The 27,792-nt window shown below is 39.7% G+C and overlaps 1 protein-coding gene across 3 annotated transcripts in view; it reads left to right on the top strand.

Annotated features, from left to right (window-relative positions):
* Positions 1 to 27,792, top strand: part of NAALADL2 (N-acetylated alpha-linked acidic dipeptidase like 2) — a 406,364-nt gene that overhangs the window by 72,639 nt on the left and 305,933 nt on the right. For 2 of the 3 annotated variants that reach the window (XM_088171013.1, XM_014871509.2), the window contains one exon: positions 12,783 to 12,862. The exons of the other annotated variant lie outside the window; for it this stretch is intronic. The gene's annotated coding sequence lies outside the window, so the exon portion shown is untranslated. The remainder of the gene's footprint in view (positions 1 to 12,782; positions 12,863 to 27,792) is intronic. 3 annotated transcript variants of the gene reach the window in all.

Below are 27,792 nucleotides of genomic sequence, written 5' to 3'. Positions count from 1 at the left end.
TTTTCTTTAATATCAGTTGCAGCTTCATTCAGTGAGAACTGAAAGGTGTGACCCTGTCTTCCAGTTTTCTTCTGTTTTTATGTAACCTGGAAGAAACAGAGTTAAAAAAGTTCAGCACATGGACACATTGACTCAGCTCTTCATTAGACTCTGAGAAGGAACCTGTGCTAGAAGCTTAATATAAATATTTTATGGAGAAATGGTGTATTATTTTAAAGGCAGAGGTTGGTTAAACAGCATCAGCAGTTTCAAACTATAGAAGGCAGACAGTAAAGTGCACTGTTTACAGTGATAGTTGTAGGAAGGTGTGAGGTATGACTCCAGAGTTTAAGATGATGCTGTGTCACTGTGTTCAGACACAACCATATGTTCGTGGTGCTGGTTTATGCTGGTTTACCTCATCTTGTTGCACATAACAGTCCTGTGCAGTCTGTTTTACCTGAAACACAGGATTAGTCTCAGTTGAAGGTTTTTTGTTTTGTTTTTTTTTTCCATGGTGCTGATTTGCTATATATGGCAGTCATCATCTCTCTTGCAGTGGACTTCACCTTACAAGTTGTTTTTGTTTCCTGCTGTCCTTCACATTTCTCTTTTCCTTCATATCCTCACCCACACTTCTTTCCCCTCTAATGCTTAAGAATCCCATTCTGAAACACTTCATCCATTTTTGAATTGATTCAGCTTTCTGTACTATATGTGTGTGTTAAATATAAGATGGTAGAGTTTTTCTTCTGGTTCAGCAGGCCCTCTTCAAGCTTTTATGCAACTGGGTGAGATTTTCTGTTTCTTTTTCTCACAAGGCAACTCTAGTAAAGACCAAGGCAACTGTACCATCTATTTTACCCCCACTTATATCAATTTAGAGCACAGAATTATGCATGGCTGAAACAATAATAGAAATAATAATAATAAAAAAATAATAATAATATCCGATGGCTGTTCAGTGCTCAACTCTGCAATATTATTATTTTTTTCCATTTCTTTTCATTTTTTCACCCCATTGTTCAGTTTTCTAGGCTGGCTGAATATAACAAATTAGCCATGCAATGCCTACAGAATTGACCAGCACCTCGCAGTGAGCCTGAGACCTAGAGATGTGTAAAAAGGCACTTCTGGTTATATATGAAAAGAGCAAGACCACGAATAGTTTGCATTCAATAAGGATGAGGGATGCACAGATTGTTAGGATGGTGCCCCTGTGCTTCCAGAGGAGCAGAAATCAGTGATTTGGAGTATTTTAGGCTCTGCAGTAAGATTTTTGGAGAACACTGTTGACCACGGGTCTTGCTGCTCTCTGGGTCCGTTTCTGCTGTTTTCTTTGACCTTTCCATGTTTTCTCTGCTGCTTCTCCCCAGCCCTTCTTGTCCCAGTTGCTGTGCTCTGAACTCCATTTCCCCTGAATCAGGCGTGCTGTGGTGAGATTTCTTGTCTGCTGTTGGTGAATTAATGAAATCACATTTCAGAAGTCTGTAGAAACATCTGCCCCTGGATGGAGAAGTTCAGAATTTCAACCCAGAGGGTCAAAATCTGGCAGCTGGAGGCGACTGGAGCCAGATGCCATGCAGTGATAGTTCAGCAGTCCAGCCTATGGACTGAACTGGCTGCCATGGAAGCTGTGTGAGAATAATTCTGCTTTATTCCACTCTTTTCCATTCTGTCTTGTTGCCAGTTCATCCTTTAGTGTCCAGTGTTCAGAACCTGTCGCCTTTTTTTATTCTGTTGTTTTTTCTGGTAAGATTTTGAGCTCAACTCTTATAGTGTGCATTCTTCTGTATTTAGAAGTATAAATCCAAGAGGATGGAGGAGAAACACCTTTCTGTGGCAGGTTAATGTATGAATTAATAGTAAGGATCACTGGACTTTGAGCAGAAGGTGAATCATATGGGAGTTGTATTGGTGCTGCAACTGAAATAGTTTTAAGGTCTGAAGACCTATTTTAAATGAGTGATTTATCTTTACTCTCCATGCTTATTTCTACCCTTCAAAAGGTGCAAAGAATCCGTTATCCTTCTTTGCCACGATGAATAAAGTTATTTCTGTGCTGGAAATCAACAGGCCATCACCAGAGCTGGAGACAGTTTTTCTTCTGGGTGGGTGATTTTCCAGTAATTAACTAATTCAGTCATATGCAGAATATTGTTGTTCTTAAAAGCCTCCTGAATTTTGTGTGTGCTGGCGAGGTTGTCTGTACATGATCCTTGAAACAAATTTCAAAGCTATCAATTTTCATAGCCACATTTGTCAGTCTGGCAGGAGTTCATTCTGAGCTTGATGCTAAGCATGATTATTGTAAGTTATTAACTATGCTTACTGTAAATCACCTGAATCTGCCCAGCTCTGCTGGCAAGGTGGTGTGAGGCTCAGAGTGGTGCTGGTACATGTATTTATGACATATGCTACTGTTCAGAAATTACCTTTATCTTCAGGTTTTCAAGAAAAAGGATGTAATTTGGTAGTGAGGATAATTTTAGCAGTATTCCTGTCTTGTGAAGAAAATTACTGAGCATCTGGAGTTCCTAATATTTTATTTTTTATCCTTCAAAAACAAGCTGTTTCTGTTCTCTGATCCTTAAAATCAATACCTCAGCTGAAAAACATGTCGAAATAACAGGTTACTCTTGGCGTTTAGAGTAATTTTTAGAGGCTGCAGCAGGAGTCTGGCACCTTTTGCATTTGGTTGCTGCCTGAAAACAAGCCCATCTCCCAGCCCAGCCTCTGCCCCAAAAAGCTTAAATTGAAATTTAATGGCAGTGGGTGTAGCTGGAGGAGCACAAGCCAAGGTGCGATGGCTTGAATTTTAGTAGGCACAAAAAAAGAAAAAAAAAAAAAAAAAAAAAGAAAAATGGATGAAAAAAGAAAAGGGAAGGGGGCAGAAGGTGATGTAGAAGAGGAGGGAAGCCATGTGTGACCTTCCTGGAGGAAGATGTGTCGTGGCTCAGGCACAGCACAGTCCCTGGCCAGGAACAGCTCCCGTGTCTGCAGAAGGTGAAATCACACCTGCAGTGCATCTTAGTGGCCCCTGGGGGTTTCTCTATTGATCTGTGTCTCAATAATGCATAATAGGCAATCAGAGCTTTGGTGATCTGTTCAGAGACGCTGTCAGTGAGAGTGGTGAATCACCTGCTGCTGGTGGCTGTGTCTGACCTGCCCTCCAAACTCCTCCTGCCTTCCACTGGCACTGCTCCTGACTCACCCAGCCTGGCCAGGCTTGGCCTTGGGGACAATCACGAGTCATCGTTCTGGAGCAAGATAGATCTGCAGTTGGTTAAAAAAATTATTTCAGAATAGCATCGGGACAGGTATTAGGATTATTTTGTTTTGTTTCTGCAAGCATGAACAAGAACATTGGTTTCACATTATTAGCCTGTTCATCTGTTCTGCCCTGTTTGGGCTATGCTCTCCTTTTGAAGATCATTCTTTTGTAGAATGGCTTTGGATGGGATTTTTGGTTTAGATGCTCAATTAGGATTTTGCAATTCTGATGTCGCCTCTGTCCCACTTATTGGAACATTGAGTTTTGGCAATGCACGCTCTTAAATCAATAGGATCTTTATTGATACTTGCTGATGACAGAGCTAAGTTTAGCAGCAAGCTGCAAACATACATTGCAAGTGCAGTGGGTTTACTGAGAAAGCAAGAAAATGAGATTTCAGAATTATTTATTGTTGTTGGATGCCATCTGCAATACTTGTCTCCTGGACTACAGGAATTCATAATCACTGCTGTAAAATAAGTATTTTACCCTTGGCCTTTGAGAGGGTTTAACAGCACAGGCTAATAGAAATTGGTGTAATTGTGTTACTACTGTGTGGAAGTACTCATTGTGCAAACCCATTCTGATTTTGCATTTGACAACATCAGAAGTTAATTGGATTACCAAAATAATGCAACAGCAACAATGGCAGAGAGCTCAGCTTGTAGCACTAATGCAAGTTTGTCTGTTTGTATCATCTTATGTCTATTCCCCTTTTTACCCCCTACCCCCCCTTTTTTTTTCCCTAGAAAAGGCATAGTTTAGGCATAGTCATGACTTTTCCCCATGTTGGTTCTTTAATAATAAAAAAAAAAAAAGCAAAAGCTACTGGGGCGAAAACTCATTTAATTTGCTCAGGAAGAAGGAGAATTGCAGGCTATTTTGGATATTTTGAGTACAATGTTTAATGTTTTATTTATATCTAGCATAATAAATATGCTGACCAATAATAAGTCAGCAAAACTCAGTGTAGCTGAACTGCTCAGAATGAATCAGCTCCTATTTTTCCCTCTAACCTTGGGCAGATAGCAGGCTGCTGCTGCTGTGGCTGACCAGGTGGATACCCCTAAACCAGGATTATCTAAGGAGGATGAAGATGCCAATGGGCTGAGGCTGAGAAGTCCAGAGACCTGTCTGTGCAGGGGTAGCCCTGGGATGTAGGTGCCACATCCATGGCACGTCCTAGCCATGAAATTCCAGGCAGAATCAGGCCTTGCACCTGGTGACTGCATGGCATGGAGTGAGTGCTCCTGGTCCTGAGCAGTGAGGAGGAGGAGGGTCAGCCCTGCTGAGGCTGTGTCTCAGGAGTGCTGCATTGCTTCTGGGGGGAAGAAGAGGCTCTTCTCCCATGTAAGAACATGGCATAACCTAACTGTGGTATCTCCTGAAGGGTGGGATGAGGGAGGACAATTTAGGGCTGGGCAGGAATACCCAACGGTTTTTTCTTCTTATTAAAAAAAAAAAATAAAAAATCTCCTTGGGCCCCACAATGTTTCTGTTGAAATAAAAAAAACATTGTTTCAAATTTATGAAGTCTGCTGATATAAGGGATTTAATAAAAATGCTGGCAGATGATTATCTATACTCATGCTATATAGACCTGGTTTTGGTGTGGTCTAGATCTTAGCAGTAGCAAAATACAAATTATTAGAGTAAAATAGTTATAAAGTCTGGAAATCGACCTTTTGCTACTTTTTTATGATTTAATCTATTTATAGAGAGAGACATACCTTCTTTTCCAGCTGGGATGAATCTTGATGAGAATACAAGTAAAAATAAAATGTATATTATCTTTTTTTTTTTTTTTTTTTTTTTTAACTTATGCTGAGGGAGAAAATACCCTTTTGAAAATGAACCTGCTGTCTTTGTTTTCCCACTGAGAAATCTGCGTTCCCTCTAATTCGCTTTATTTCTTGTGTCTGAATTCCCTGAACATGTCGAACCTTCCTTTTCCTTAAAGGAGAGAAACTTAAAGATAAAATGTGTTGTTTGTGCCCACTAAACCTGATAAACTGATACTCCTTTCCTGATATAATTTCAGAGGGCGTAAGGGACATATTCCCAAACCTGTTAAAATCAACAGAAGTTCTGCAAACTTTAGTGCATTTTGGACCAGGCTGAAAGTGAAATGTGTCTCTGGGTATATCACGGCAAGTTATTTTGTTCTCCTGCAGAATGTTTCCTTCCCTTGGTCATCTCGTGTGATGCACTTGCTGCTTTCAAACACTGCAGCAGGGCTTCTCTCGGTCTGTGGTGGTCTCAGCCAGCAGATTCTTCTTTTATCCCGGTATCAAAGAGCAGAATGTGGCTTTAACATTGACAAGAGGCACTTGGAGACAATGGCTGACCTTTTGAAAGTGATGAAAAGGAGACCCCAGGGAATCCCATTAGGAGCAGGGAAGGTGGATAACAGCTCCTTCCCCCCAACAAAGGTACCACATTCTGCTTATTCTTAGGGGACTTTGTAACTCGAGCCGGTGTCTTTGCCCTTTTCTTTCAGCTCAGAGCAGCCATCTGTGTCCTTTAATTTGAGTGGTAGATATTCAGTTATTTTTATCTGAATATATAAAGGCAGACTGTTGGAGTTCCTGTCTCAAAGACAAAGCAAAAGGCCGGCACAAATTCCCCGTTTCTCTCATGTCAGGCTCCTTTTCCCTGCAGCCCTTTGCATCCAGAGGTGCAGGGTGGATGCCTCGGGTGGCACCAGGGTTGGGGGTGGCACTGGCATTTCTCCTTGATTCCCAGCTGTTTCCTGGCTCTCCTCAGAGCAGTGGATCCATCAGTCTGCACCTGCTGCTGGGATCTCAGCTGCACCTCTTCATTTTTCTTGTGCACCTAATACAGATATATCCTGCCCCTAATGTAAGATGTGAGAATTGCTGTGTCTAGATGCTTTCTGGAAAGTTTGGGTGAAAGAAATTGGAAGAGGGAAGTAGACAGCATTGTGCTAACAGTGTTATTCCTCCATAGAAGCATTTAATTGTGTTTTCCTCAGTGTTTGCTTCTGTTTTAATTGACCAGAATTGCCTGACTGTGAGATGGTGGGATCCTTGGGCATGCTTCCTTCTTTTCCAGCTCAATCTAGCATATATTTAGGTCCTTTAAATTAATTTCAAAATGGTAAAACAGAAAACAATATATTGTATCCTTTAGCTACATCCTTTAGAGCTGGCCATTTTCAGCAGCAGGACTGGAGATTCGTTGTATTTATTTTGTGTCATTAAAAAAGTGTGAGTTCTGGGAGACCTTACAAAAGTTAGAAAGACACAATAATTTCTGTCATCTCATGGCTCGAGAACTTGATGGTGATCATAATACTCATCTGTTCTGTTTACTCAGAGTTCCTGATTTCAGAGCTTACAGATGTGGCAATTGGGAATTTCAGGTTAGAGTTTTATAAATACTATTGAAGTACCCCTAACTTTCAGTCTTCTAGTAAATAAAGTTGTGAAAGCACAAGGGAAGGAGAATCCTTTCAGTATTAAATACTGTTTGATCTGATTGCAAGTCAGAGATCTTGCTATGCATCTTTTATTAAAGACCAAGAATTAGAGCAGTGATAAAATAACATTATTTGGATAACATTTCAGTTACTTCAAATATTAATATAATAAATAATATTGTCTATAAACAAATATATATATAATGTATTATATAAAATATTATTAAATATAGTAACAAAACTGCATTTTCCTAGATTTGAGGGTGGTCATTTCAGATTATTGAAACGTAGCAGGTGATAAAGTTGGTAATTTTTTTCTTCACCAAGATGTGAAGACAGAGAATTGTCTTTTGTGCAGTAATATTGCTTTCAAGTTCTGTGTCCAGACTTGAGATTGAGAAAGTCCTCTTTTCAGAGGTTGGAAAATGTTGCAGGAAAATTATGGTTTCCTTTAAATTCTTCTTTTCATCATCCAGTGTAATGGGTGCATATTATTGCCAACACGGGATTGTGCAGAAATTGAAAAGATAAATTTGGATGGAACGTTTTTTCTGAAATACTTTCCTTCATTGAGAGAGTGGGAGAAATCTGTGGTAGTTATCAAAATTTACTGCAATCATGCTTCTGTGTTTTATGTGTCTCAAAAGCAGAAAAGTAAATGAAAGGAGTCAAAAAGGATCTTTCAAAACTGTTGAAAATCTTTGCTCTCAGTGATGCCTTGGCTATTGTTTTAATTTGCTTTAGTTCTGTGCTAGATCGTAACAGTGGGTGAGTAATTTACAAGAGCAACAAAGCCATCCCATTACTTCTTGGAAATAACAGAAACGAGCTTTTATACTTAGACAAAGACAGTTTAATTGCAGTCAGCTCTCCTGCAAAACGGTAAAAAAGAAAGTCAATCCAAGAAAAAATTGGTTTTTTTTCCTGGGGTCTTAAAGTGGCACATAGCTCGGTGTCCTTCACCTGCAGCTGGATGTGCGAATTGCTCTTTTAATGAAGATACTTTGAACGCTGATCCTAATAACAGGAGCTAAGGGGGGCAGGTTGTACCCGCCTTGATTTGTGAACTGTCTGCTTTTACAAAGGCTGGGATGGCTGCACAGCTGGCTTGGGCTCCTATTTCAGGACACTGAAGGTGTTTTCTTGGCAGGGATGAGACTGCCAGAAATCATCTCTGTTTCTGTATTCCCTGGAGGGATTTCAGGTCACTCAGCACCTCCCTGACCACATGGACGTGCCTGCTCAGAGCAGCTGCCTGGGCAAGGGGCACACCAGGGCAGACAGCAAGAAAGAGATACCTGGTGCTGAGGTGTTTGAAAAGTGACTGTCACCACCTGGAGCCTTTCTGATCCTGAGAATGTGCATTCCTGGAAAGCAACTGAAGGGGATCCTGGCTGCTGCCAGCAAGTAGCAGCTGCCTTTAACTTTGCCTTCTGCTTGAATGCACTCTGTGTGCATTTTATGCACTTTAACTGGCAGGGTGGACTGACTGGCTGAAATATTAGATGGCTTGAGGTGCCAATGCAGAAAGCTTTAAAAATGAAGGGGGGGGAAAAAAGCATAATTGGTTGCTCTTGTACTCTCAAGTATTCACCTCTGCATCACTGTGGCTGACAGGTCTTGTTTTGGGCTGTGGGTTGCTCTCTTTACTTTGAGGGCAGAGAAGGGAGAGGTGTTCGCTGCAGGGGTGGGTGAACTGACCATGTTTTGGGGAGGTGCTGCTCACAAGGGTTTACTGGAGGAGAAGTCTTCAAAGTCTTGGGACAGCAAATGATGATATTAGTTGGAATTAGTTCCTGTTCTGTGTGCAACACTGGGCACTGTGTCTTGGACCAAGTGTCCCTGCAGGAGGCAGGGCTCTGCGTCAGACAGAGGACACTTTGCACTTGGAAGGCTTGGAACTTGGAAATGCTCCCATTTCCTGGGAATTCAGGGAACTGCTTTTGGGAGTTCACCTCTCTAAAGGCCTGAGATAAAAGCCTTTAACTCTGCTGCTTGGCTCCATCCCTGTTGCATGCTGCAGCAACTCCAAGGTTACACACAGTGATTACTTTCACGTGTATGGATACCCTGATCTCTCCTCTACAGTGGTAGGTTTGAAAGACCATCTAACCCTTCTTGCTATTTGTCAGCCTTTCAAGGGAAACTCTTTTGGTTTCCCCACACACGTTGTGAGATACCTCAGGTTTCTGTGTCAATACTGCACAGGGGATGTGAATAAGATGGTGAGAATAGGAGCAGTTTCTGTAGTGTGTCCTTAAGAATCAACAGACCTACTGATACCTCAAGTGCCATTAATTCTTGATTGGGGCATGCTGAGCTTGTCAGAGGAGCCATCTGCCACCTCATTCTGTGTGTATTTAGTTATTTATTTATTACTAAGGTGAATCCCGACATCTCACATAGAAGAACTGTAAGGGGAACTATGTTTGTTATTCAGCTTCCTGCAGAAGATCTTACAAAAACGGATGGTTTAACTTCTCATGTTGATTATTTCTCCTGATACTCCGCATCGTGTTGTATTCCCTTTTATATTGTGTTCACTGACTGGTTCCTGACTAATATGTCTTGATATTTGCTACTTGAAGTGACATACAAAGAAGCTGTCATCACCAGCTGTGCAGAAGACGTCTGAGAAAACCAACACTAAGTACTAAGAAGAAAATGAAAATGTCTTTTCTGCCCTGCTAAATTTGACTTTTGGTAGTGTTTTTGTGCTATCTTTCTCACTTGGCTCAATGTGCTTGGATTCTCTGGAAGAGAAACACTTTTCTGGCTGCCTCTTGCATGATCTCCAGGTGCAGGGGCCAATGCCCAGTTTCCTGCAATGCAGAAATAAGTCAGCTGGTTACATTTCTGATGCCTTTTTGAAACCTGTAATCTTCAGGCTCTTCTCAGATTTAAGGCATATCAGGATAGGTTACATCTGTGTCTAAGTGGTTTAGATTGGAAAGTAAATGTTCAGCCCTGATCACGAATAATTTACTGTTCTCTTAAGAGGGGAGAATAGGAAGTAAGCTATTACCATAAAAAAATTTTACTGCAATTTTCTTCTGCATAAGCTTAAATTCTGTGTAGAGAGGTTGTCAATTAGTGTGCAGATTTTTTTAATTGGCTATAATAAAAAGCTAATTGGTGTTTTGCTTAAAGAGTGAATTAAGAAAGTGTTGCTATAGAAACTTTACATGTGTATAGTGCTGCTCTACATAACAGTAGATATAATAGTCTAATGACCTTTCTGAGCCAGCTGTAAAGTCAAAGAAAATGTGTTAAATTCAGGCTGGCTGCAGAGATCATTAAGGAGTTTGTGACTTCACCCATTTCACTGCCAGAAAGTGTCTCTGGCATTGTCTCATAGAATGTTGCTCTTGACTCATGTCAAACCATATAACAAATGCTGGTCTCAAAAGACCTGAACTTTTGTAAAATCCGAGTGCTCCAATTGTGAATGTGTAAACTGATCTGTAATCTGTCAAGCATAAAATGTACTGCTGGGAAAAATTCATTTTCATAATCTGAGAAAATGTGATGATGGATCGAAAGTGGCAACATCTAATCCAAGAGTTGTTTATCCTTGTATCCCTCCCTCCTCTCGCTGCCCTCTCTGCCCACTGAATTCTGAGCCTCATGTGGAACACAGGAATTACATTTTTAAGTGAAATGGGATTTCTGCTCTAATTTGCAATATTCTCTCCTAGCAAGAAATATTTACCTTCTCAAATATAAACTTTGTTGAGGAGAGAATAATTTGTTCAGGATTTGTGTACACGAATTTTTTTCCTCAGGCTTTCCCACTGGAATTACTTCATACTCATTATCTGTATCTTTGCTAGCTGCATAAAAGTTATATATAGGTGGCATGGACAAAAGTTTTGAAGCATATGATGAACGTAGTCGTTACTGCCAAGGAATGTGGTCACTAATGAAAAAAATGGCTCTGGCTGTTAAAACTCAAATATGACCTTTTATTTTCAGTTCCTTGATCCTGCATCTTGTTGTTACTGTGCCAACAAATTGTTTTGCTCCTTTTTAACTGTGTATCTAGAAGGTGTAAGGGTGTGAGAGCCTGCAGTTATTAGTCATGGTGACAGAAAAAAACTTAATGTTCTGCATGTCCAAATGTGAGAGACAAACTATAATCTGTCAATGTTTTGTGGAATTATTCACTGAGGGTTTTTCCCCACTGATTTTCAACTAAATAAAACAACCCCCATTCAGTGTCAGCTAAATTTGCCATTTCACTTGTTCTTCAAACTGGTCAAACACAACCATGTTTGAATGATTAGTGTATGATTTGACTTTTTTCCCCCCTTCCTTTCTTTTCCTCTCCAGCAGATGCTTAAAAAAAAAAAATAAAAAAAATCAGTCTTCTAAGTGGGTGAATTTAAGAGAATCTCTCAGAATTCAGTGGTATTATACAGACAGCTTTTTTCTGTATCTCTGGGTCAGGACTGAGTGGTGTCATAACTTAGCAGCTATTCTTCCCTTGATACACATATGTAAGCCCTATTAGTGTTAATGCCTTTTTGAAATGCTTCCCTCATATATTCAATATCTACTACTGTGTCCAAGCTCTGAAGTCTTATGAGTTGCATGGCATGTGACTGTCTCTAGAGCTTAATAGAAAGTTGGATTTAATCTCATAGTTCATCTTTTGAGCAGTAAAACTGTAAGAAAGATAAAATGTTCTAACGTGAAGCTTTTATCTGATACCTGTGAGCAAATAATTTTTTTTTTCTGGTCCAGGGAAAAGACTGGGGTTTTTTGTTGCTTTTTTCAGCTTCCTTTTGTCTTGCCCAATCAGACCATGAATGTTACATGTGCTTACAGGGGCTGTATAGTCCAGAGGTGTTGTTTTGCAGGAGAGTAGTACAGTCTTGTATTTATGATTGTCAGGTAAATGTGATTTTTGGAGCCCAGTAAATCCATCTTTCAGTTTAAATTTTTGCTGCATTACTGCAGTTCATTTTCAACTGTCTTTGTGAAGAGGAGACTGGGTTTTTGAAGGGCAAAACATGAAATTCTTTAGGACTGGCATTTTCTATTAATTTTACTTGACTGTACAAAGCTCCGAGCATCCCAATCTAACATCCAGCTTTAACTGTAAAATCAGTAAAATTTATATTAAAGCCAAATGTCTGGGAGATGGAACTCCTGCTAGTTCAGTGTGTTACTTGTTCATTTGGACTAGTGCTGGTTGTGGTCCTACAAAATGGAGTAATGGAGGAGCTGGGTGGGTTCTGCATTCTGGACATTGAAAAGAAGTCACAGAATCAATGAGGTTGGAGGAGACCTCTGAGGTCCAACACCACTGAGTGCCACAGTCTTTCCTTAAATATTCACAGTGCAATTCTCTTTTTTCTTTTTTTTTTTTTTTTAATTACTTCTTTACTGATATGGTTGTTTTTACAGAAAGTTACACCTAAATTTGGTTTCTATTGGTCCTTTTCCCCTTTTATTTTATAATTTATGGAGTGCAGCAATGGAAGCTGATTAGTGGAGCAATCTGTGGAATCATTATAAAAAGTCTTGATTATGACTGAACTTCAGTGATATGCACAGGCACTGTTTAAGTATGTACTGAGCTACCTTGTTTTGCTTGAGGAAGGAACACATTGACAACTGAATTTCATTAAAGGAGGAGGGAGATTTATATGGGTGATAATGAGGTTGCTACTGGAAAATAGGCAAAAAATTGAAATGATCATAATATCAGTGTGGTTTATTTTTTGTAATAAGAACACTTCCTGTTTACTGATGGATAACAAAGGCAATTGTTTATTGTCCAGTGTTTTGTAATATAGCAGAAGTGCCACCACAAATTCCCTGCTGAGGCGTCATCTGCTTCATGAAACAGACCTTGCTGGATACAAGGACGTTGATTTTAATATTTTAGGCAGATATTTTGTTTCTATAAGTAAGAAAAATATTTCTTAAGTACCATCATGCTTCAAAATCTGTTCTACTTTGCTATTGTGTCAGGAAAATGCATCTTCTATTTGTATTTACAATTTGAATCATTGCAGATGATCAGTTTTCTGTCTAAATGAGTGGTATTATAAAATGTGATGTATTCCTCTTTTGCAGAGAATTAGTGTAGAGGCCAGATTGAAAATATGCCTTCGTGACAAAGTCTCTACAAAGCTGATCCCATCTTGGCTTTTGAGGTAAATGAAAAAACCCTCTTCTAACTTTTCTTCTCATCATGGTTGTTATTAAGCTTGGAAGGAATGTGAGGATATTGCGTGCTCAGAATAAAGAAAGTATTTTAAGGAGTTAAGTTGAAAAACTTAAAATTTAGTCAAAATAAAGTGTAAGCATAAGCCAGTAATTTGAGCATGGCTTCAGTAATTAAACGAAATTACAGACAGTGGCATGAATGCTTATGTGTCTTACATACTGCCTTGGCAACTGTCTGGTTTTGTCTGAAAATTGAATATGCATATGAAGGAGAGATCATTCTAATTGAATGGAAAATATGAAATTAAAAAGGCAACAAAGTATAAATAATTAAAAATCAGGTTGCAGCTCTGAGCTTCTGTATGTTGGGAGCTCAGTTGCAAACAAAATTGGTAGAACGGTAATTCGCATTTTTCTTCTTCTCAATTTTCCTTTCATGGTATCATACTCCTGGTATAGGGAGCAAGGCAGTGAAAATGATGAAGGGGTAATTAAATATCTGTAGGAAAGTAAGAGCCAAACCAGAGACTAATTTTCAGCACTCTACAGCTTTCATTATATATGTATATGCTTTGATTTCTCATGTATATGGAAAATGTATCCTCTAACTGCATATTTTTAGCCTTTCTCCTCCAGAATTGTTTAACTTGCTGTGGCAAGCTAGTTTTGTTTGTGAAATCATTGCAGAAAAGAATTATTAAAAAAACTTCATGAACACTTAGTTGCCTGTGAGTACAACTAAGTATTCTTAATCTCAACTAAGTGTCCTTTATCATGTTTGTACCTCATTTGAATGTTTAGCATGTCTTCATTCATTGAAATCACTCAGAATGGGTAATTTTCAGTGTTTGGAATGTCTTGATTCTACATGCCCTGTGCCTGTAGATGAAGGCACCAATGAGGTTACTGTACTCAAAATGCTTTATTTTCAAACAAAACTTGCCCCAAATTTAACCAATGCAAGTAGACATCACAGAAACAGTCTGCCACTTCATATCCCAGTGCTGGGCTTGTGATACTGGCACAAGCCATAGACCCATGTCCCAGGAGCACGATAAATTGGAAATATTCACTATCAAAGTTTGTTCAGTTGTGTATTTGGTTTAAAGGTTCAGGATTTGCCCTTAAGTGTCAGGCACTCGTAGAACCAAATCAGATCCAGTAGCTGTTGGCTATTTGATGGCAGCATAAGGTGATACAAGAGTGGAGTTGAGCTGGAAGAGCTGTGTCCTCCCCTCTGTCCTCAGCCACTGGGGCCACTTGGGCTGCTGTGTGAGCTGAGTGGGAGCTGCTCTGGCTGGGGCTGGGGCGAGAGGAATCTTCACCTTCCTTTGCCCTGCTCGGGCTGCAGGGCTGCCCTGCTGGTGCCTGCCGGTGGAATTGAACCTGTGGCTTGAGCATGACAGAGAGACAGCTGCTCCAGAGCTGGGGTGTGTTTGCACTGACACTAGGGACTGGATCAGCACCTCCAGTGGCTGAAGTAGTGCTTTGTTTCCCTGGAATAAGTTAAAGATAAAACATTTCTGCTTCTGAGATAAATTGGTTTTTATTTATTTTGACATGGTTTGGAACAGCACTTCCTCATGTTAAATGCCGTTCTTCTGGGTTTAAAAAAACCTATCATCTGTTGCTTTATTTTTTTACAAATTCAAAGGGCACTTTAGTACTGTCAGCATGAGATCAGCATTGTCTAATAATGTTAGATGTCCAGTAATGTAAACTTCTAACAGAACCCTCTTCCTAGTACAGCCATACCTTGCAATCATGCTGTACCTTTCACTACAAAGCAATTATCTGAGTTGTGTGAATTGGCTAAAACCTATCAGCTATTAAAACTCAGAATGTTGCTTCTGCTTGGGAAGAAAGTCACGTTGTTTAACTTCCCCCTCCCCTTCATCATTCTCCCAGAGTGGGAGCCTGTGTGAAGGAGAAAAGAAAGGGAGCCTGATGGTGCTTAATGGCTGATGAATAAAGCCAAGGATACAGGAATGGTTGCCTGGCAACCTGGGAGGATGGGCTGAGGTCCCTTGTCACTGCATAGGAGTTGACACTGGCTCATCTCTTGAGCCCATGAAGACTGACTTCTGAGGGGCTGCACACTTTATCCCCAATATGTGTCGTGGCTGGGCTAGATTTGTATCTTACGTGTTTTGTCTCTGTGTATTTCGTACTTCTAAAAAGAAACACAAGAGGAATAGAAGCAAATCCAGTGTTTTACTTAAAGGAAGAAACCATGTGCTTCCTGTCCCGTGCAGTTACTGTGCTTGCAAGATGAGAGCCGTGTCTAGGAAGAGATTTGCCTAAAAATGAGAGCTCTTAGATCTAATCCCATGTAAAGTTCTGTTTTATTAGTCCTAGAGCCCTCTGAAAATTATCATTAGTGCTAAAAGATAATGAGCTGGGGTTTGTGTTATAATTGCAGCCTTGAGAAGAAGCGTTTCTGTGGTTAAACACAGCTCTGAAGTGACACATCTGCTTCGTTTCCCTTCTTACCCAGACATAATGTCAGGCTGTGAACACACTGAGGACTCTGACAGACGTGACCTTGTACAGTTGTTCTTAAACAATTCAAATGGATTTTGAACAGATGTGGCAGCACGAGGGGTGGATCTCTCCTTGTGCTGCAGTAGGGGCTGTACGTAGCTGGTGCTTCCTTAGGGATGTGGTGGTAATTTGGTGTTCCCTAGAAGACTTCTTTTGAAAGTACACAGACATTACCACATGAACGTTGTTGTCATCAAGTGAATGTTCATCCAGTAACTATTTTTCTTTTCTATGGAGATAATTATTAAGGAAAAAGGTGCAGCTGGTCAAAGCTGTAGGAAACAGTTTGAGTTCTTGTTTTGAACTGTTGGACAGAAGATCTACCTGGCAATTTTGTGCCCATTTCTTACACCAGGCAAAAGTGAGGTTAAAGTTTTGTTTATCTACAGTTGTATCATTTTGAGGATTCTTAAACAAAAAAAATCAAACACCTCTCTCTTACTGGCAAGAGCAATTGTCATTTGCCAAATGCTTGATTCTCTTTTTGCTTGTTGATTTCAAGCTTTTCGTTAATAGTTGTTCTTAAGGGTGAAACTTTAGAGCATTTTGGCATAGTGTGAAACCTGACCAGCTGTCAAAAAGCAGCGTTTGCATGGAAACGTATTGATGGAATTTGCAAAGAAATCCATTACATTTACTGCAGGCTTTTTTAATTATCAGACTTCGAATAATTTATTTTTATCAGCATTTTCATCTAACTTTTTTTTTTCTGCACAATCCATTCTCCCTCTCTGTCCCCAAGCAAACACACAGGGGCCAGACAGCAGCAGCCAGCTGTGTGGAAATACTTCCTTGTAACTGGAGACCCTCAGAAAATCAGGTGAAAGGTTTGAAATATTTCAGTTTGGATAGCCAAAGCCTTGAGGCCATTGTCATTAACAAAATGGTTTTTCTCCTTCCTTCTCTTGTCAGCTGTAGTGTCTGACTTACTATTCATCTTTTTAATGGTTTATACTTATATTACAAGCCCTGAGTTTGCTACAGGGTATTGAGAAATGTTTCGTAGCTCATGATGATTCATGGGAAGTTTGGATAAACTGCTCTGGACTGTATTTCGTGGTAGCTTGTATTCTGGAGTGCAGCCTTGGTCCGGGGCAAGATTACTCTTTCTCATAATCTGCACTTGTAATTGTCTGTGGATAGAATTGTATTAACCCAAATTTAACCACTAGCATTGAGGGAGCTGCAGCTGCACAGGTGTTACAAAAACTTTGGATCCAAAATCTCCAAGTTGTGCTTTAATCAGCTGTATCAATGAAGGAAAAAATTAAAATTGTAAGATGAATCAGTGGTCATGTCCAAGGTATCCAAATTGCTGGCTGCTTACTCCCCCATAGCAGATTGTAAGAGAGCAAAATGCATTAAAAATACTTATAATTGAACCAAGACAATAAGTAAGCTTTTTTTTTTTCTTTTAAACAGTGGACAGTCTGTGTTATTCTCTGTCTATACAATACATATCTGTTGAAAAAACCGTGACCAACTTCTGTAATGTTACCAGAAATGTTCTTTTATTTGCAATTCAAATGGAATAATTTTCAACTTTAAATCATTGTTGTCCAGCTTTAGTAAAGAATGTGAGTGGAATATATTAAATGCTTTCAGCATTCTGTTGAAATGCCTGCTGCTGTCTTAGGAAATTTCAGTGTTACTGATCTATTAAAACATTGGTTACATTAAGGAAAATTACACTATGATGCTTTAAATCAGCCAGTTCTGACACTTTAAACTTACTTTTTCAAGGGTTTTAATCTCCTTTCACTAACCCATATTGTAGTAATTTCTGTTGGGCTGCCCCATTCCTTGTGGAACTGAAACACAGAAAATGAAGGAAAGTTCAACCCAGAGCAGACAAGAATTAAAAGATTTTACTTTTTTTGTGTGTATCATGAACATTGTATGATAGTGAAATTCTGATTTATTTTCTTAATTATGGACACGAAATTAACTTCTTATCCTTCATTTTGGCTTTGGTGCTGTTTTGTGTTATATAATATCTTGTCCATTTGAGATATGGAGACAATTTATTGATTAAAGCATATAATACAGCAGGAGAAAAAGGGTCATGGCTGATGCATTTTAGATCTCATTTCCTATATTGCTTCTGTATTTAAAAAATCCATGTGAAAATATAGGAAGCAATGCAGTAACTGCATACAAGCAAATACCAAGCCAACAGCTGTGTTTTCTAGGAGTACAGCACTGAAACTGGAATTGGGAAAAATAAAACTTTATTGTGGATTTGGGGAGAAACGGAAAACAGTGCTAATCTAAAAATAATTCGTTGTTGTTTTTTTTTTTTTCCCCTCTCAATTGGGGAGAATAAGATTTTGCTGCCTTTACTCTCTCTGGAAAAATAGAGTTTCTTCTGTTTTTTAGCAGTACTGCAAAGCTGATTCAGAGATGCAAACAACAATGCAGAGTGTTATTCCACGCTAGAAAGGCTTTGTGTGGGGAGTTACTTATGGTAAATAATTGATCTAACAACTAGTTTGGAAAAAAGGAGGAATTTATTCCGTCTGGAGCACAACTCGGATGCAGAGATTGTGCTGGGCCAGAACCTTTGTGCAGTCCCAGTGCCTGCCCATCTGATATTGCAGGCTGGTAGTTAAAAACGAATGAAATGTGCTTTTCTGCAGACTAACGAGGTGTGCAGTGTCTGCAGGGGGCTGCAGGCAGGTGTGATGTGCCAGGCTGTCACTGGAGAGGAGGAGATGGGGCTGAGCTGAGCGTGAGCCCTGCACAGAGCAGCTGGGTCAGGGAGCCTGTGCTCACCTTACAGCCTGCCAGCAGCAGGGAGAGCTCCTTCTTCCCCTCTGCCTGCCCCTCTGGGGGCTGATTTACATGTTTTAGGTAGCAGGAAACAGAGATGTGGCAGGAAATACTGGATACCTTCCTGCTGTGGTGATGCCATGATGAGTTTTATGCCTTTTCTTTTATATTTACCTCTTATGTATTCTCAGTTCCCTTAGCATGCATACTTGTAATTCCTTAAATCTGATATTTTAGCAGAGCCCTGGTGTTCTGTTAGGCCAGAAGACCAAATATCCTCACAGCTGGAGGCTGGAAAATCCTACACTGCCTTGAAAAACCAAGGTCCCCTCTAAAACACATCCTATAAACTAGGATTAAACCCATCTGGGGGGTACTTGGGATAAGGAGATGTCATGCTATTCATTCAAGACTCTCATTAGGGATCTCTGTTAGATATGCTGATTTGCAAGATCTGTAAAACTGTAGATGCCATCTACCATGTGTGTGCATTTTGGTGCATGCCACCTTGGCCAATTGTTGCACCCTTAAAATCCTTATTAAATACCCAGGTAAAAAGCCTTTATCCCTTTACCATGTCTAGTACTTACTTTTAGACTCAAAGAAAAGGCAGCAGTGGGACTAGTGAAGGGAATGGAGCTTCAGGAGACAACCACACCTGGCACAAGAGGGCAGCAAGTCTGCTGGCTGGAAAAGTAATAAATGGGTGTGGGAATATCAGGTCAGAGGCTTTTTTGGCCAGTTTGCACCCTCATTTGTCCATAGGTGTGACCAAAAGTATTTGTCAGAGAGCCTGTTTAGCCTGGTGGATGATGTGTCAGGGCAGAGTTTGGTTGGTTTGCTCGATTTTGGAGGGAGCTTGATGGGCTGTGTGGATTGCAGCTCATGGCATTGCAGGAGCTGCCTGTCCTGCCCTATGGGGCAGTCCCACACAGTGAGCTCCTTCCTAGCATAGGATTGCTTCTCTGCAGCATATACATAGATATATGTCTTTATATATACATACATGTGTGTTTTACAGCTCTCCTGTTGTAACAATCTTTAGTGATTGAAGATTGACTCATAGGATTCTTCCTGGCTCTTCTATATTTGCTGGGGTAGAAGATACTTCAGCTTTCAAGTCTTCATTGCCTTGAAAATCAATCTCTATATTAAATCACTATATTTCATATAGTAAATTTGTTATAAAAGCTTACATATGTGCCTGGAATGCAAGCTGACCTACTTAAAGTACAGCCCTTCCCAGCTGTGCTAGATGGATCTGGAGATGTGTGTTCATCTTGCCAAAATCTAAACCTATTTTTGAAGAGATGCTTTTTCTAAAACAGTAGAGTAAGGATAAAATGGTGTTGTTTTTGTTTTTTTCTATTCGAAGCTGATCAGCTTTTGATTTCCTGTATTAGGTTTCTATACTCTGTGCTTCCTAATGTGATCTTAGAATAGTAAGATTTACTTCTTAGTTGTGCAAGATGGAGTTAGTATTAGCATTTATAACGTGAGCTCTCTTGCTGACAAACTTTCTTCATTCCCTCACTCTTCCATTCTCCTTTTTTTAAGCTGCTTACTTTTGTCATGCAATTTTTCCTTTGCTTTCAATTATAACTACAAGATTCATCAAAAGTAGGGGTGGTAGAAATAAATTGTGAAGAGATTTTTAAGTCAAACAAACAGTATCTTTATAAAGCACTGGTTTAATTCTACTGTTTTACTAAATAACCAAGTGCATCAAAGGACAGGGAAATTTTTTTATTAATTTTGTATAGTATGCATTACTATCATTTATAGCCTCAGATTAGAAAGTATCTTCTGTGCATCAGACCTTTATAGGAATTTAATTAAATACAGAATAGACCAAATTAGAAGGAAACAGGAGAAATTAATCCTTCTTTTTTTCTACCTTCTGCAAACCAACTTCACAGTAATGTGTCTGCAGTTTTGGCTTCTGTGCACTCATCCTTCAGCTGCTGAAGTCTGAAGCTGCTGAAGCTTGAGTTGTTATTTATTTTCTACAGACCTATATTTTCAATAACTAGGAAGTATAAAACATTAGAAGTGAATCAGGGGGGCATTGCTGATTTTGATTGCTAGCTTTTCTTTTTTTTTTTTTTTTTTTTTTTAAGGTTTGGTTGCTAAAGCTCTGGGAGTGAAAACTGAGGAGCAGGAACTGATTAGAAAATGGAATTTAAAGGAACTTCAAAAATTGCATTTTGACAAAGCACCTGTTTTCTATGGAGGGAAATACACTTCTGTGAGGAAAGTGGTCTTGTTTCAGCATTCCAAATCAGGATTTTGAGAGTGAAGGAGAGATGTTGAGTTTTCTTATGGTCATAAAGATAAAACAGGTCACAAATTGTGTTACATTTGTCAATCATGTCAGGACTGTTAAGTCTCAGAGAGACAGAACAATTACTCAGAATTCAGGTATTGTGAAAATAATGTATGCATTATTAACCAAACAACAAAAAATAATGAATCCTTCTTTTTTCTGCATACTAATAAATTCCCTTGGCATGTGATTTTCTCACTCAGCAAGGGATTAGGGAGAGCTTGAACAACATGTCAGTCATTTTGCTGGATGTGCTTTTGGAAAAGGAGACTGCTGGGGGATGGTTGCACAGAGGAGCAAAGTGGCCAAAGGGGAAAAACACTTCCTCTGGGCTCTGGAAGACCTAAATCTTAATTCTGTTCAGTCCACACCAGTGAGTTGCCCGTCAGAGTGGTGATTTGGAGCCTTTTCTGGTCTCTTCAGTAGTTGCCTGTGATTAATGCTTAGAAATAAATAAGAACAAATATATTTTGCTTCTCACTAAGTTCCAAAGAGGTGATGTTTGCATCTGTGTCAAGTTTTGTACCACAGCATCCTTGTAAAAATGAAAAAGCACAGTAAGAGTTGGAAATAAAACTTGGACAAGAGGAGGAATGTGGGATGAGCTGCTCATCCATGATGGAGTCAGTCTTTCCTGGGCTTTTCTCACTGCTCAGTGCTGTCTGTGCAAGGTCTCTGCTGCTGGCACTCTCTATCTTGTAGTGAATCATTTGCATAGACAATGAAAACCTTTTTCTCTGTGGGTTTTGAGACTGGTTATCCTTTCCTTTGTGTTTAGTCCATTTTAATTGTGGAAGAAAATATTTTTTCCCCTCCCATCTCCTGTTTTAATTGAGGTTGTAGCCTAAACAACTGCTTTTAATTTAGAGGCAAACCAAATAACGCTGTTCCTTTTGCTGTACCATTTTTCATGAGATAAATGAAACAGCCATGTTGCTGTTAAAAACAAGCAAATAACCAGCACTAACAACGAGAAAACCTGAGCACCCAGCAACATACAAACATCAGAATCTGTGCCACTCTGGTTTAGTGAGGCAGACAGGATTGGCACTGTCCCTTTGCTCCCAGCACTCCTGCCATTGTTAAAGGTGAAATATTTGTTATTATCATCTTGTCAGAACTGTCAGCCCATGATGCCAGACAGGTGGTCAGTGCAAGAAACTTTACTGCTTATGTCCTGTGATACACTTTAAAACGTGTGGTTATCAAGGAGCAAGTGTTCACAGAGCCTGGATCAGAGTCATCTTAGCAATTGTGTAAAACAACTCTCATCATCACAGTTCTTATGTTTCAGTTCTAGGTATTATTTTTATTATCTCTGCAATTTCATATGTAATAAGTGTGTCTCATTATTCACGTTTTGGAAACATTGGAATGATATTCTTTAGGAAAAAACCCAAAATGTGTATTTCTGTTCCCTTTGTAGAGCATCCAGTGTAGCTAAGCAAGTTACCAATAATGTATCATTGTTTGGTGATATTACTTTCTTTGCATTAATTCTATAAAATAACAACATTCTTGAGTAAAATTGAGTCCTGAAGGCCTTTGGGCCAGCACATAGAGGAAACTCTTGCTTTTCTGAAGGCTTTCAGTTGTGAGGGCCTCTCTAGCTTTGCAGAGCTACTCTAGGAAAATGTGACAAAATTAATATTCTCTGCCACTATTGGTGGAGTGTGCTCTGTTTCTAATGACATGGAATTTAGGCTTGTACTCATCCATGGTGTCAGCAGGATGATGCAGTGATCTGCTTGCCATGCTTCATGCACAACATAATAACTGAATTTTCTCTTTTTTAGCCCTGATCACTACAATCATCAAATTATGTTTCTGTTCACTGGCTGTCAAATGCACTCTTTAGACTCAGAAATATTGTATTTGATGTGCACTAAATACACAGAATCACTTTATTTTTTTCTTTTTTTTTTTTTTTTTTTCTGGGGAGCAGAACAAAGCCACTGCATTTTCACACTTGGGTCTTTCTGGAGAGGGTGAATGAATTAAGAGTTCCTCCTTTGGAAACCACTCCATTTAAACCATTGCACACAACTGAGCACAACAAACTGTTCTAGGAGAACATAAAAGCAAGAAAGCCTCTTCTCACAGTCAGTCATTGTTGGGAGAGGGAGTGTGAAAAATCTTGAGTTTCCGTCCTCTTTGCGCTATTCCCACTTGCAGGCTTCGTTTCAAGGGAAGAAGTATTTCAGTACTATCACTCTCATCTCTTGAATTCTTAAAAATATTTAAGAGTTAACAGAAGGTGATGTGAGAAAATGCTAGAACTTAAACTACAGAATTCTTCTGGAGGTGCTAAAAGCCTGAAATCAAAACCTTACTCTTGAAGGAAGAGCTGGTACTCAGTAGCTAAGGAGAAGAGTTATTTTTATTGCCTTAGACTTCCCTTCTCTTGGAATTAGTAGCTCTCTTTATGGGGGGGGGGGGGCACCTCCTGGAGTACAGTAGTGAGGGTAAAAAACTAATCCTTGTGATTTTTCACATGCTTAGAAGTAATACTAACAGGTTATTTAAGGATTTCTCTTTCAAGAGATGGACAGTTCATATTTGAATAGGTCAGAAATGCTTTAGATGTTTCTCTCATATCTCTTTTCCCTTAAATATGTCTTTTGAAAATGGAACAACGCAAACTTGTCTGTTTATAGAAGCTGAGCACCAAATCTTTGACTTCCCCAAGTTTGGTGATCATGGAGGAGTTTCTGAATGTGCTTCTCTGCTGTTCCCAGGAAGGGATTGTGCAATTTAGGTACCTCTTTTCTTAATAGGGCCCTGGTTGAAACACAGGAATAGACACAGAGCCTTTAATAAAGGCTCAATGTCTGCTCTTGCACAGTTGTTGTCCAGTAGCTGCCCTAACAGAAGCTTTCAGGAAAGACCACTTTGGTTTTTTTTACTCTTGAAGTAAACACAAAGCCACCAAAGTTCTTACTTACTCATTTCTCTGCACACCAAAATAGCTTCATTTGGTCTCTGTCCTTAAGCAGAGGAAGCTGCACTAGAGCTGAGCTGAAAACCTCCACCCACTGAACGGATGTTTCATTGGAATGTTTCTCTGGTACTTTCCAGTGAAAACTCAGTGAATTAATTCAAAGATGATGTTCAGCATGGGAACTGGAAGTCACAGAGCAGCTGGGGAAATTCCCCAGGTGTCTGCTGGAGTCTCAGCCCTTGCACTGACCCTGAGCTGGCCAGGGGCAGCTTCAGCTCATTGGCAGTAAGTGGCAGTAGGATGGATGAGCCTGGTAAATTGTAGGAACCACTGACTGCAAATTTTGGGCCATGAGCTGATTATGGGGGAATACATAGCAATAGCTCAGCTAAGCTAACAGAAATAAAATAATAAATGGCCTAATTTCAAACCTGTGTTCATTTTTCTTCTCTTTGCTTTCTTGGTAAAGAGCCTTTTCTGAGTGTGGAACGGTCGATTTAACCCAACTAATGTAATGATTAGGCAAGAATAAAGCATGAGCTTTTTCTTGTAAACTCCTTTATTTCTGCAAACCAAGTGAGAACTTCTTTGGGAATTCATTGTTCTGATGGCTGAGGTTTGGGAGATGTCTGATTTACCTTCTATAGCAAAACTCAGGACATAGATAGCTTTTACTTGGGCTTATGTGATACTTACTTTGAGGGGTGTTACTGCCTGTGGAGATGTTCTTACTCCTAAATGAGATTTTTATTTCAATTAGCATAGTTTCAGAAATTTTACTTGAAAAGTATGCTTTACCTAGCCTGAATTATCTTGAAAAACTCATCTTCTAGTTTTTTTACCCTCTGTGTTTCTGTACTTATTAAAAAAAAAAAAACAACAAACAAAACAAAAGAATAAACAATACATTTTCATTTTAAAAACATACTTAATTGCTTCTGGATTGCAAAAATTTTCTAAGGCTATTGATTAGACCACTTTGACTGTATCCCAGATGGATATTAACATGGGGAGAGCTAATTACCTCTTTTAAGTTGCAATTGTTTGTTCCTTTAAAATAATGCTGTGTCTTCGCTTTGATTTTTGTCGTTGGCAGTTGCAAATGTAAATGTTGAACTAAAACTAGCTTTGAAGGCAGAGAGACAGGTGTACTTTTTCAACAAATTGATTACAAATGTATCAGACACCTGTTATTTGATTTACGTGGCAGAAAAGAGCAAATATTTTCTTGGAACTCAGCTGGGAGTGTGGCTGGATAAGATTATCTCCTTGTGCTGGAGAGGGAGGATAAGACAAGCAAAACAACCTTTTATTTTGTTTAGAACTCCTTTCTGTTAAACAGGGAAAACAATATTGAAATTGCAGCGTTGAAGGAAAGCATTTTCCTTGGGGGAATCCTTGGTAAAGGCAGGGGAAGGGTGGGTTGGGTTTGGGGTTCTTGGCAAGGATTTTGCCAAGGGGCTCTGCACGGGCAGCAATCATTGCTCTCTTCGGTGGGAGCTGCAAATTTCCCATCCTAGACACTGGTTTAATTAATGTTTAGGTTTCCTGCAAAATGCAGATTCTGAGGTTCTTTTAAAGCAGTTGCAGGCTTTCTGTGGCCTTTGGCATTTTGTCCCAAGCACCTGCCAGGAACCAGAGATAGGCTTCACCTCTCTGCCCGTGTGAAAGTGAAAGGAGAGGCTGGGGAGCGAAGGAGGAGGAGAGCCCAAGAGCAGACAAAGCAGCCTTGCCTGGAGCACATGTTAATCAAAGCAGATCAAAGGATATGATGTCAGTTTATAGAGAAACAGGTCAGGCAGGCCCAGGTAGCTCGGGAAGCAGGAGACTGATTATTCCCAGCAGAAAGGCAGGTATAGGGTTACCGCGCAGTGGAAAGTCAGGAGGTCAGGACTTGCACAGCAACCACGTCCCCTGGCTGAAACGGGGAATTCATAATTTTGTGGCCATGGGAGAGAATGAGCCCAGTGCAGCGAGTGCAGCGCAGCCAGGTAAGCACACCTGTGCTCCCAGGAGCTCTGGGGCATCCTTGCCCTGCGTGTGGGATCTTGTTCTGCTGCCGGCTGTGTCCACGCCAGGGGACTTGTCCTTGCGTGTGTCTTGGGGGAAGGAGGAAATCCACATCACTCACCTCTGCAGTGCATTATTAAAAACAAAACAACAACCCACTGCTTGCATTTAGGAGGGCGAGGAAAGGTCTGATAAGATCGTGTAAGCATTGGGCACCGTGCTGCCAATAAAGGTTACTTTAAATTTAAGGTGATCTTGTGGATGTTGGGGTTACTGTTCCGTGGCTTCGTTAAGCCTTCTGCAAATGTTGTTTGGGTAGGAAGGGCTTTGCACAACTATTTTGCACGAATTTCCTGCCTGTTGCATGTGAGCAGGGCATGGCAGATGCAGGGAGATGAAGGATATTGTTTCTGTTTAGCATTCGTAGCTTATTTCAGCTTGTTGCCTTTATGTTTTTTTTTTCCTTTTGTGGGTTGTGCTGAGGTTACACCAACACATGCATGTAAAATAGCCCTTGTGGGCACTTGTGTGACTAACTGTAAGAACAGAGTATTCTGTCCTAGGTATTTTAAATTTTCAGTAGAATCCTGAACACAGTACTTCATAAATCTTGTTTAGTCCTTCTTTTGCAACATTAATGTCAAATTTTTGCTTTGAGAAAGAATGTTTTCCCAGTAGTCCTTTTTTCTTTCAACAGGCTGTTTTAACATCCCAGAAAATATTATCTTTCTGGGGAATTATTCCATTATTTTATCTTCTTAACATTCAGTGGGTTTTTTCCCCTGACATTCAACCTATGCTTTTCTTTTGCTTGATTTTACCAGTTTCTTCCTAGCCTCTTTCTAATGCTTTGCATATAAGGGATATAGCTTTGTGTCTATTTTTTGTTTTGCAAGAATCCTGAAACTATTTTAAAATTTGCAAAAGGTTTTCTGAGAGCTGGAGTGGTAACTTTCTAGTCAGTGACAAGATGTGTTGTTATTTTTCCCATGAAGTTATTCTATGTATGCATGCACACATGTAATCCAGGGGTTCAAATGTGTATCTCGGATTTCCATATTTAATAGGGAATAACTCCATTAATGCTGGAGCAGGTTTAGTTCACAGAGAACTTTTATTCCACTGCCTTTTTTTTTTGGTTTTTTCCCCTGTATGTTAATAATTATGTAGAAACTATCCAGGAAACATATGGCAGCAAATTAGATTTTGATCCAGATTTGATCCAGATTTTTATATTGAATAAAGCACCAGGAATATTCAGTGCTGTACAGGTCTTAACACCATTTCAGGCATGGTAATGAAAGAATTGGTATTGTTTCTTTCTCTCTTTCTTCATTCAAGACCTGACTTGTGGTTACAGGGGTTTGCTGCTCAGAAGGCTGTCCAGTCTAACTCCAATCTTATTTTTTGTGCTGTATGTAAGGAGGTATTTCACTTCTGCCGATATAATCTGTGAATAAAACTGATGGAAAATATTTTCAAGCACGTTATATTTTATCCAGGTCTTTTGGGAACTGTGACTGTGATTCTGGTTTAATTCAGGCCTTTTCTCCATTAGCCTAAATGAGCTTAGTCAAATGGAATTCCTCTTGATTTGCATTAATGGAAGTGGGACAAGAATTAAGGTTGCACAGTAATTGTTAAAAGAAAAAAATTCTGGTCACACGTACAAACACATATGCACTTTCATGTAATGAAATGCAGTTTCATTTTTACAGCTGCCATCAACCTTAATTTTTATGTGTGCTTGCTTTCAGAAACTGCCCCAAATTGGTGATTCAACTGGTAGTTTTTAAGAAAAGAAAGGTGCAAAGATTAACATTACTCAAGATACCTGTCAAAACCACTGCTAGTGAGACAACTTGGGTTCCTTTTCATGCTATTTATTTTTAGAGAACTTTGAGGCTTGTGTGAATTACTAAAGATGCCAGATTGACAGCCCTGGAGGCTGGCTTCACTTATTCATTAGCAAAGGAGATACGGCCTGGGCAGCAGGTGCACAAACCTTGCTGTGCTGTACCCATGGCTTCAGTTCTCCTGTGGGAAAAAAAAAAAAAAAAAATGTTTTTGAGGATCCAGGGTTTCCCTCCTTGCCTTTCCCTGCAGCATTTTCTTCTAATGGTGCTGTGATGATGAGGCTGGAGCCCTAAAGACTGTGCAGAGCCCTTTATTTGATTTCCCCCAGCAGCTGTCAGATGGAGAAGGAGGCTTGGGGCTTACATAAGTCCCTAATTCTCGCCATCTGGTCAGTCAGTAAATATAAGGTCACTCTGCCGTCACAGCGTTTCTGTTTTGCACCAAGTGCAGTAAGCCCAGAGAATAAA

This window comes from Sturnus vulgaris, chromosome 10, assembly GCF_052056855.1.
Source record: "Sturnus vulgaris isolate bStuVul1 chromosome 10, bStuVul1.hap1, whole genome shotgun sequence".
Classification (NCBI taxonomy): domain Eukaryota; kingdom Metazoa; phylum Chordata; class Aves; order Passeriformes; family Sturnidae; genus Sturnus; species Sturnus vulgaris.
This window is presented reverse-complemented; position numbering and strand designations above follow the sequence as displayed.